Raw genomic sequence first — 11024 nt, 5'->3', positions numbered from 1 at the left:
TCAATCATTATGCATTATCCAATTCAAAGGATGATGAAACTATGATATATCTCAATAATTTCCTAGATAAGCTTTTTTCCTTCAATTGTGCATCTATCATTGCAAGTTATGACTCAACTCTTTTATCTTGGGTGTAATTATGCTTAATTAATTGTATTTTTTATTAGCATTACACATTTATAGGGTTGCTTATTAGATGAATAAATGAGCTAGGGATATGAAATGAATAAAATTAGATCAAGATAATAAAAACCTAGATAATGAGTTGTGATACATTCTATCATCTATCATAGAGATTGAAAAGCTAGAAATTAAGACTGAGAGGACTAAGCTAATTTTTTAAATGTAGTCCATAATCACTTAAAATAAGTTGCATTAGATGAATAATAATAAAATATTATCTAGGAAACTCTCCTAATTTTTATAGAGGAAATTGATTACACCATGATCTAGTTTATATGTCACGATCATTTTGGATGACACAATTAGATCTTGAGTAGAAATAGAGCTTGGATACCTATAGAAGTATTTTCTTCGATGATATAAAGAAACATAAGGCGGTGCTAAGAATCATCACCATGAATTACTATACTAATGGAGGAGAGTGACTAAATTCCCTATTAGAGTTAGATGCCAACATTGAGTCAATAATGATAAATATATAGATACCAAAAATATTGGAGATTAGTGTATGCAAAATAGCTTATAGATAAAATATGTAAATGTTAGTGGCATATATGTAAGTATTTTGTATTGGTAATATGTTCTCCATAATCAATGTGTAAAATAATCTAGGATGATACTTTCAATAAATAACTTAGATATAACTCAAGGCCTTTTAATTCTCAAGGCCATTGAATAACATAAACATATGTATAAATTGGTTAACTCTAGAAGGTCCCACTTGAGAACATAAACATGTGTGCAAAGTGGTGTAAAATAAAAGGTAAAAATGGAAGATATGACCTTGGGCCACTTAAGAACAACATGTGTGCAATTTGGCTAATCTAGAAGACCTTAAAATATAAATATGGTGAAAAGTGGTTTTAAACGAAAGGTGAAAAGTACAAAGTGTATGCATATATCTTCCACAAAGGTATAAAACCCCCTTTTCTTTTTTTATGGTTATGATATTAGAAATAAATTTAATAGAAGGGATCAAGGACACCTCATATACAAAGCATTAAAGCTTGGCAATTGAACCTTCACCTTTTATCAAATTTTTATTATATCATGGATTATTTTAAAAATAAATTTGTGTACCTTAAACATAGAAATATAAAGGATAAAATTTTAAATTATTCAATAAACTTAGACTATTTATTTAAGAAACTCTTATATAATTTCTTAAGATTATTTAAATTTAGTTTGAAATTATTAATGAATAAATTAAAAACCATGCTTTTATGCATTTAATGCTACTTTATCACTTTTCATGTTTGGCAATTTGTCAAAAAAAAAATTGCACTTTCATGTTCATTAAGCCATTTTGTCACTTCTAAAAAAAATGTTCTTTCATTGAAAAATTGCACTTTCATACATATTGAGCCACTTTTCCATGTTTGAGATTTCACCAAGTGGTAGAGAAATTGTGCTCCAGTCTCCATGTTGATGATTCAAGACTAAAATCATGGTTTCACACTTTGCATGCCACATTGAGACTTTTTGTTGAATACAAGTTAAATAACACCATAAAAATATTAATCAAATATTGATTCAATTCAATTGAGCATGTGATTATACCATGAAGAATGATGTAGCAACAAGGAACAAACATAAAAAATGCAAACCAAATGAACACAATATTACATGGAAAAAATACTTTCGAGAAATAAATCCACTATTAAAGAGACTCAAGCTTGTATTAATCAAAATCAAATTTGTCCAATAATGCAATTACTTACTCCTTTGACAATAATTTGATAAAATAAGAGTAATAATGCAATTGCTTACTCCTTTGACAATAATTTGATAAAATAAGAGTACAGGTAAAAGAAACTCAAAAATATCTATTACATGTCTTCAATATAAAAAAAAGAAGTCAAAAATAAGAAACTACTAAGTTTCATCTCATAACTCTAGGTTAGCACCATGAGCCATAGCAAAAATCTAATGTCCCTATAGTCATGTTAACGCAACATGAAATAATAATTATTTAAAATCATTTTTATTATTATAATTTTTTTTAATTAATTTTTTATAACAAGTTTAAAATATATCATATTTAAAAATTAGATCTAAGATTAAGTTTAATTATTAGTGATATAAGATTTCCACAATCCATAGAATTTCTTGTAGTAGATTTCTGGATAAGATCGTGTGCGAGTTTTTAGATCAACGTTTCAGATCACACTCTGTGATCCATCATTAGGATGCATGAGAAACTCGCACACAATCACAAAATGTGATATGAAACATTGATCTAAAAACTCACACAAGATCTTATCCGAAAATCTACTACAAGAAAGTTTAATTATATTTATAATAAAATATAATCAATATTTTTTTTATAGGTAAATAACCGAACCCATTAACAGGCTCCAAAAAGCCAAACAAACGAAACCCCAACATACGCTCTAGCAAGCCAAGCACAAACTAAACCCCTACATTGACTCCTACAAACTTTGTACACCAAAATATTGTCATCCCAAACTAAATTGTCTAAATATTCACTTCACATTTAGTGTGGGAGCGAAGTTACAAGTTGAAAATTGCCTCATTTTCCTTCCTTTTACTTTGCACTACTGTTCATAAGCCTTCTTGGGCTTCACCACTGGTTATCTCATTTTCAATCCCTAGGGAAATTTGTTGACCTCCCGAAGGTAGAGATCTGGAGCTCTCCACAACTGCAATCATCTCACCAATGGGCAACGGATCAACCTTATCACTGGCCTTCCATTAGGGGGTGAAATCGAGGAGACCTCGATATATGATGTGGTTTCTTTGGTGTTGAAGTCCTCTGACCAGGATCCTCAACCGACTAGGCCAACACCATGGAGGGAGTAACAACTCCCATATCACTGTCACCCCTATTAACAAAGGTATTTCCTATCTTCTTTGGAGTGTCCTGAGCATTACTTGGTGAAGCGAAGTGTGTTACTCCCATATCACTGTCACCCTTATTAACAAAGGTATTTCCTATCTTCTTTGGAGTGTCCTGAGCATTACTTGGTGAAGCCAAGTGTGAACCAACTTTTTTGGGAATATGTGATTCTTCGGTGGAAACTCCATTCCGATCTGTCTTTCTTTTCAATCGAGTAGTGGTGAATGGAAATATCTTTCCACCACGAGGCTTGATTTACTTTCCTTTGTTTATCACACTGGGCAACAATATGTCCCATGCAAAAACACCTACGACATCGGAAATGAATGCCCCCATAACCTAGAGATTGAGTCCAACAACTGCTTTTAGTGTTGAGAGAAATCTCTGTAGGAAGATTTTTGTTGATGTTGATCTCCACCAGAATTCACGCATAAGTGGTATGCTCTTTTCAGATCCCTCATCAACACCAAGGAATTTCCCCAATGAATTGCCAATAGCCTCAAAACAGGAATCAAACTAAAATTGAAAGGAAAGATTTAGAAGCCTAACCCATAGAGGAATAACAGATAAGGATTCAGTACTTGGGCTGAAAGATAGGTGCCAGGGTTTCAGCATTAACAAGTGTTGATCGCAGTCCCAGTGATAACCACAAAGAATCGAGTATCAGTCCTGAATATTGTCAAAGACCACAACAACAAAAAACACATGCACAAGGGTCTATGTAGATCGCCAGGCAAAATGGGGCTCCATGTGTCTGAAATCGATTTGTGAAGTGTTGCCAGACTTAGCTAGATTCCATGAAATCTCCAGATCAAGCCATGCTTTGAAAAATAATCAGAATTCTCATCCACTTCCTCCAAAATATCCTCCCCAAGCTTGGCATTCAGAGGGATATCAGAGGGAAGAAGAGCCTGAGATGCAAAAGTGTGAACAAAAGCCCGTACATGAGGTTGTCCACACCCCATTTGCTCAGAATCAGATCTCATACCACATGATCCAAGAGTAGGCCGATCCTGCCAAATCCGTCTCCTCAAATGCCTTGAATATTTTCGGGCGATTTTCCCAATCCTATTACCAAACTCGTAATCACAACCCTAGCAGTCTCGAAGTTTTATTGTTGTGAACACACACCAAGGCCCGACAAACCAAAGTTTGGGATATTTCTAGCAAAAATCCCTGAGATCCATGACCAAACGCAAAGGCTCTATCGCCATTGGAACCAAAGGAAACCATAGACAAGCGTTGAAATGGTTGTCGTAGGTCGCATGTAGGAGTCGTGGTCATTGGAGCAAGCGATATCAACCTAGTAATTATAAGTAATATTATATAAATAAAATTAAAATAATTATATAAGCTTAAAATAATAATCATTAATAATTAGATTGAAGATTATTCTATTTTATTACTCAAATGCTACTTATATTGATTAAGTAATTATTATAATTTTTTTAATTAGATTAGAAAAATAGTTCAAATTAATTAGAATATGTTTAATTAAATTAACTTAGAAATAGAATTACAATTAAAATTATATAAATTATTTTAATTATTTAATTATTTAATTTTAAGGTTTCATTATATATAAAATATTTTTCTAAGTTATCAATTATTATTTCATAATTCAAAATAATTATAAAAAATCTATAAATATTTTAGTTAATTATATTTTAATTTGAATCTTAATTAAAACTTAATTTAAATTTTATAATTATTCCAAATGTTTAAATTAAATAATTTTTCATTTATGATAGGAAATTATAATCAATAATTTTAGGGTTATTAAATATTGTAAACAACAATCACCAAGCCCTCTAATTTAAACTTATTCATGATCACACATTTTACATATACACAACGTTCAACATACTTTTAACATATAATATTCAATATATAAATTATTTTATTCTTCTATGTTTTATTTTATATATGATAATTTTTATTTTTTTTAGATTAATATTATAGTTATATATTATTATATATTCTATAATTTAAGATATATTACGTTTATATTTAATCAATATTAATAAAATAAAGTCCAGGGGATTGAGCTTAGTTTGTTAAAGGATTGAGTTCTCAATGTGGAGACCCAAGTTCAACTCCCATGAGGGACATCTTTGTGGAATTCTAAGTTGTGACTCTTGGTCTTCCATTGGTTATATTTGTCACATTGTTTAAAGTGGATTTCTAAGTTGTGACCCTTAGTCTTCCAATTGTTGTTTCTAGTTTGGTGCTTGAAAGGAGCTAGTATTTGTAATAAGTTTGGTCTTCCATTGGTTATATTTGTCACATTGTTTAAATTGGATTTCTAAGTTGTGACCCTTGGTCTTCCAATTGTTGTTTCTAGTTTGGTGCTCAAAAGGAGCTAGTATTTGTAATAAGTTTGGTCTTCCATTAGTTATATTTGTCATATTGTTTAAAGTGGATTTTTAAGTTGTGACCCTTGGTCTTCCAATTGTTGTTTCTAGTTTGGTGCTCGAAAGGAGCTAGCATTTGTAATAAGTTTGGTCTTCCATTGGTTATATTTGTCACATTGTTTAAAGTGGATTTCTAAGTTGTGACCCTTGGTCTTCCAATTGTTGTTTCTAGTTTGGTGCTCGAAAGGAGCTAGTATTTGTAAATATTAAGAATGCTATAAATAAGATATATTTATTATTTTAAATAGTATTAGATGAAAAAACTATACTATATATTGAATTATATTTATATTTAATAATATATATTATATATAACATAATCTACAATAACGATATAGTTGAGATATTAATTCCATAAGTAAGAGATAAATAAATATTAAACATATATAACATATCTACTATAACTAACTATAATATTCAATTAAAAATAAGTTGTGTAATAATTTTTTTTATTTTGTCTCCAATTTTTTAAAAAATTATGAAAAGAAGTTGCATGTAAATCCTCTCCTTAAATATTGAAAAATGAATGAGCAACAATATCTCTTTCCATCATGCTTTTATTGATATAAATCATGTTTTCCATCTACTTTGATGGATGAAAATGAATAAACCTATCAAAGGAAAAAAATAAAATGCTTTTGTCATCTATTAAAAAGATCAAGAATAAAGAACAACCAACTCTCTCTCTCTCTCTCTCTCTCTCTCTCTCTCTCTCTCTCTCTCTCTATATATATATATATATATATATATATATATATATATGATTTTTTTTCAGTTTTGAAAGGATGCATAATTGATTTGAAGCTATAACTTTTTCATTGATGCTTTTGTTGCACAAACATCATGATCTGCTAAATGGCCTACCACTTGACCTTATATGCTACACAAATATTTGTAACTAATAGATCAACAACATTTATCATAGATGTTTACAAGCACATTGTTCACAAAGTTGTATGTCTCATATTTATCCCTTATTATTCCTCTGTTGTCACAAAAGTTTGCACCCTTGATGACCCAAGAAACCTTGGTCATCAACCTTGTGAAATATTGAAACAACCTCCCAAGTGTGGGACTTGCAAAAGTGAGGTTGAGTCTTCGGAGAAGGTTGAATTCCTTGTCATTTCAAATGTAGGTGTTGGACCAACCCAACACATTAAAAGACTAATCTAAGACTCGAGGGGAAAAGGGGAAGAAGGAATACAAAAAGAGAAAAAAGGTTTGCACTTGAATTGAAAGTGATATTACCCCCACCTGAAATTGCACTAAACATTAGTGAAACTACTAAAAAGATACACTATTTTCTATCTAAATCTAGTTTTCTGAGACTATGTCAAGGCTAAGATTCTTAATAATGGCAATGAGAATGAGAAAAGTTCTCAAATGCCACTCTAAGAGGAGTCAACGCTATCACAAATGCTGAGAAAACAAGAAGAAAATGTATCTAAACAAAGAGGTAAAAATACACACAAATGTTTAGACTGAAAATAGGTAAGACAAGCAAACTCCATTAATGGAAAGACAAGGTAATTTACAGTTGCAAAAGTCATAGACTACTATAAGAGAAAAAAAAGGAGAAGATCTTGAGGAAATACAAAATTTGCATTTATAGTTGAGGCATAACTCAAAATTGAATGACAGTAGAAACCCTAATCCTCTTAGGGTTAGGTTATAAAATATCTGCAAGAGGAAAGATCAAGTCTACAGGATAGATTTGATGGCATGCAAAATCTCCTCTACAACTAGTTCTTTATCTCTGAAAGAGGCAGAAGTCTACAGGAGAAGACATCTCTACAACAGATGCATCATGGCAACATGACAGAGACAAGAAAGTCTTCAAAATACATTGAAGAGGCATGGGTGACATCAAAATGACTTACATAAGTCATGTTCAGAGTTATGGAGTTGATCTTTGGTGGTTGAATGCAAAAGGATTAGATATTGGGTGTCGATTGAGCATAAAAAACCATCTCGACCATCGGGTCGACGACTGCCCCTGCACAGAGAATTAAATTCCAATGACCACTGTGAGTTTGAATACCAGTCGTTGATCAAGAGAGATTGCACACAGATGGACTCATGAGATCTTGCCATGTAAGCGTGCAAAAGAGACCAACATAGGATTAAGTCACAACCATTTGATCGCCCATTAAGTGAGAATCAATGGCCGCAGACGAGCCACGTTGCGGACCGAACCCACTAACGTCATCATTGTTTCCCTGTGATGCCTTGTCTCTACATCAAAAAACTCCTGCGAGATGGCAGGAAAGAGATATTTGATTTCCCCTGCAAGGTCCTACTAACACTTCCTCTTGCCTTGCGGGGTGGCGGGGAAAACCATCTGCCTTCATTCTTCTTAGCTTGCATGATCTTCAATCTTATCGCACAGGATGGTGGGGGCCACTTGGCCTTCTTATTGCTTACCCCACAACACCTATCATCTTGCACCTTTCATTCTGCAGGGTAGCAGGGAACATTACCTACATCCTCGTGTATCACCCCATAGGGCCCTTTGACTATCTCCTTTTGCCTTGCGGGGTGGCGGAGAAGACAAACTGCTTCACAAAATTGTTACCTCGTAATGTGCTTTTCTGTTGTTGTTTTCCTTCGTGGGGTGGCAGGGAGAGACCGAGTCTCATCTCCCGCTATCCCATGCCATTTTTTGCTCTTTATCCTTTCTCTGCGTGACCAAATTGCTTCACAAAATTCCTTGCATCTCTTACCTTGCAAGCCGCCCTTAGGCACATTGGAATGCTTGCGGGGTGGCAGGGAAGACTTCATTTTCGTTGAGAAAAGAGACTTCGGCAAGACCCAAAATCATTGTGTCGCTGAGAGAAGCTAGGCCGAAAAGAAACCTCCAGCCAGTGGAAAGAAAAGGGGAAACCAACCAGCCAATGACAAAAGACCCTCCAGCCAGTAAAAACTTAAGTAAGTTGACTAACCGACTTGGTCAACTTAAAAATAGAATTTGAGCCCGAAAGAAAAGACCTCTTTTGCAGGCTGCCAATACAGTGCACATAACACACAAGTTATGTAGGCGTGCATAACATGCAGATTATGCAAAAACTTTGAATTTCTTAGATTGGATTTTAGGTTGATAGAAAAAAGGTCAACATCCCCATGCACTTTCTTGTTATGTTCAAAATCAGTCAAGTTGGAACTTGCAGGAAGAACACTCGCAAGGTAATTGAGTTTAACTTCAAATCAATTAGCTACATTTGTCAAAAAAGCTTCAAAGACTTAAAATTTCCCATTTTGTGCTTATCCACCAATCATTACATTCCATGAACTCTTATTTTTCTCAGACATTTTTTAAAGCAACTCCATTGCCTCATCAACATACCTATTTTTTGCATAGGTGCTCTAAGAAACAATGTTTCATTAAGGCGTCTTCTCAAAGAGCTTTCGTGCCTCTTTTAAGAATCGATTATGTAATACCCTCCCATAAGTGCATTCCATGTGATAAAATTTCTTTTTGGCATTTTGTCAAACACCTTGCACAAATTGTGGAACGAGTTTATTCTCCAATAAAAATTCTAAACGTATTTTAAGAACAAAGTAGACATTCAAATCAAGTTTGTAGCAATATATACAATGCTAATTAATTTATTACCCCAAAACTAATGCACAATGTACTTTATTTCCCCAAATAAGTAGTTAGATAAAATGTTTTCTTAAGTATGTTGCTCCCATTATTATAGTTTCGACTTTAAGCCCATGCTTATTAAATTTACCTTGCATTGTAGAGGATTAATGGGTGCATGTGGATTGGAAAGAAGACCAGTTGACTCGATTTTTTCCATCTCATTGAATATAGTTCCCATTTCAATTATCTATTTAATGTACATGCTAAATCCTTCATCTCTATAAGGTAACAATCTTTGCATTCTAGTCTCCGTGAGCCTCAACTATTTGTTGTACATATAATATAGATAATCCATTTTGTCATGATGCTCATCAATAGGATTATATTTGTAGTTGCATTTCTATTTGTATTTCCTCTAAAATGCAAGGAGGTATCAGTAACAACGTATCCTTCACATTATAGTACTATGAAATTAAATAAGGGTTTCAACAATTTTTTGGGTCTTGAGCATGAAATAATGTCACAAGACCAATCTCAAATAACTATCTAGCTTGATAGGCAGTCATGAAATCATTTGATTATTTTAAGATCCTTATGCTTGCCTTCAAACCCTTTCACATTTTACAATGATTCATTAATATTGCTAAAAAAAATAATCTTTGAATGAATGCAAGAAGTGGGTTCAAGTCTTTAAAGGCATACAAGTCATGCTACTATAATGTAGCCATTAAACTGCAGCCTGACTACACTGCAGGAGTTAACATCACATTCTATGTAATCTTTTCAGTGTTACCTCATTTTTCCACCTTTTTTATATTTTGTTCTTTAGAGTTGGGGATATTTCTATCAAATATTTACTTATCGAAGTGATTCTATATTCTTTTGCTTGAAAATTTTGTTAAATAACATAATAATTTAGCTTAAAGGGATTTTGTTGTTTTTAGTTTCTACTCCTTACTTGGATTTTGATGGCACCAAGTGTAGATAACATGCATGATTGTAGATTTATTTAACTTTTTTTTATGCACTTTAAGTATAGCAACATGGGAAGGTCATATAAAAGATACTAATATAGACTATTAATATGTACCATCTTTTATGATGTATTGACAATGTTGAAAGATGTTAAAGTAGGATAGAGAAGATAAGCGTGTTTAATAGTATGCTACCACCATTGCATGAACAAAACAATGCCAGTATAAGACTCGATGGGGAGTATTTAATAAAGAGTGATCTATTAGAAAATAACTATTTCCTACATTGCAATCAATTATTCCCCCGTGTCAGTCAAACGTTCTAAACATAGAATGAATCCCTTATTTTGGCAAAATATTTTAAACATAGAACAAATCTTAGATTTTTGGCAAAAGACAGGGACTCTAGCTGCATCTCTTGTTGTTATTATTGAATCACCAAAAGTTTTAAAACCCTCTTGGGTCCACCTATACATTTCTCCAAGGTAGCTTGTTTCTTTCTTTGAAGACATATTTTTGAAGTACCTAAACAAGAACCAATGTATTAATTGTGTAAAACATTATTTTATAAAATAATTATATTACAACCTGACTATGTTTTGAAATTACATTCACTTAATTTTTTAAATAAACAAAGTACAATTACATATACATAAATTCATTGATGAATAAAAAGAATTGGAACATAATTGTATGAACTACAAAGTGTATACCTTAAGCTTCACCTATGAACAAGGAACATATTGAAGATACATAAAATGTAGATGTTTCTTGTAAAGAAATAAGAATCTTGTCTTTTCATTATTCATATTACACATGTATATCTTGTATGGATAAAAAGAATGTAAAAAATAGGAAAATTATGATAAATTAGTAATATATGCAAAAATCTTAAATTTATTAAGTTTCTAAATTCATACAATTTTTTTAGTTTACAATTATATTATATTTTGAAAAGATTCTAAATTAATACATATATATAATAAACATTATACAATCATATATAT

The sequence above is a fragment of the Cryptomeria japonica genome, chromosome 2 (assembly GCF_030272615.1).
Source record: "Cryptomeria japonica chromosome 2, Sugi_1.0, whole genome shotgun sequence".
Taxonomy (NCBI): Eukaryota; Viridiplantae; Streptophyta; class Pinopsida; order Cupressales; family Cupressaceae; genus Cryptomeria; species Cryptomeria japonica.
The sequence above is the reverse complement of the archived record's forward strand: the minus strand, read 5'-3'. Positions refer to the sequence as shown.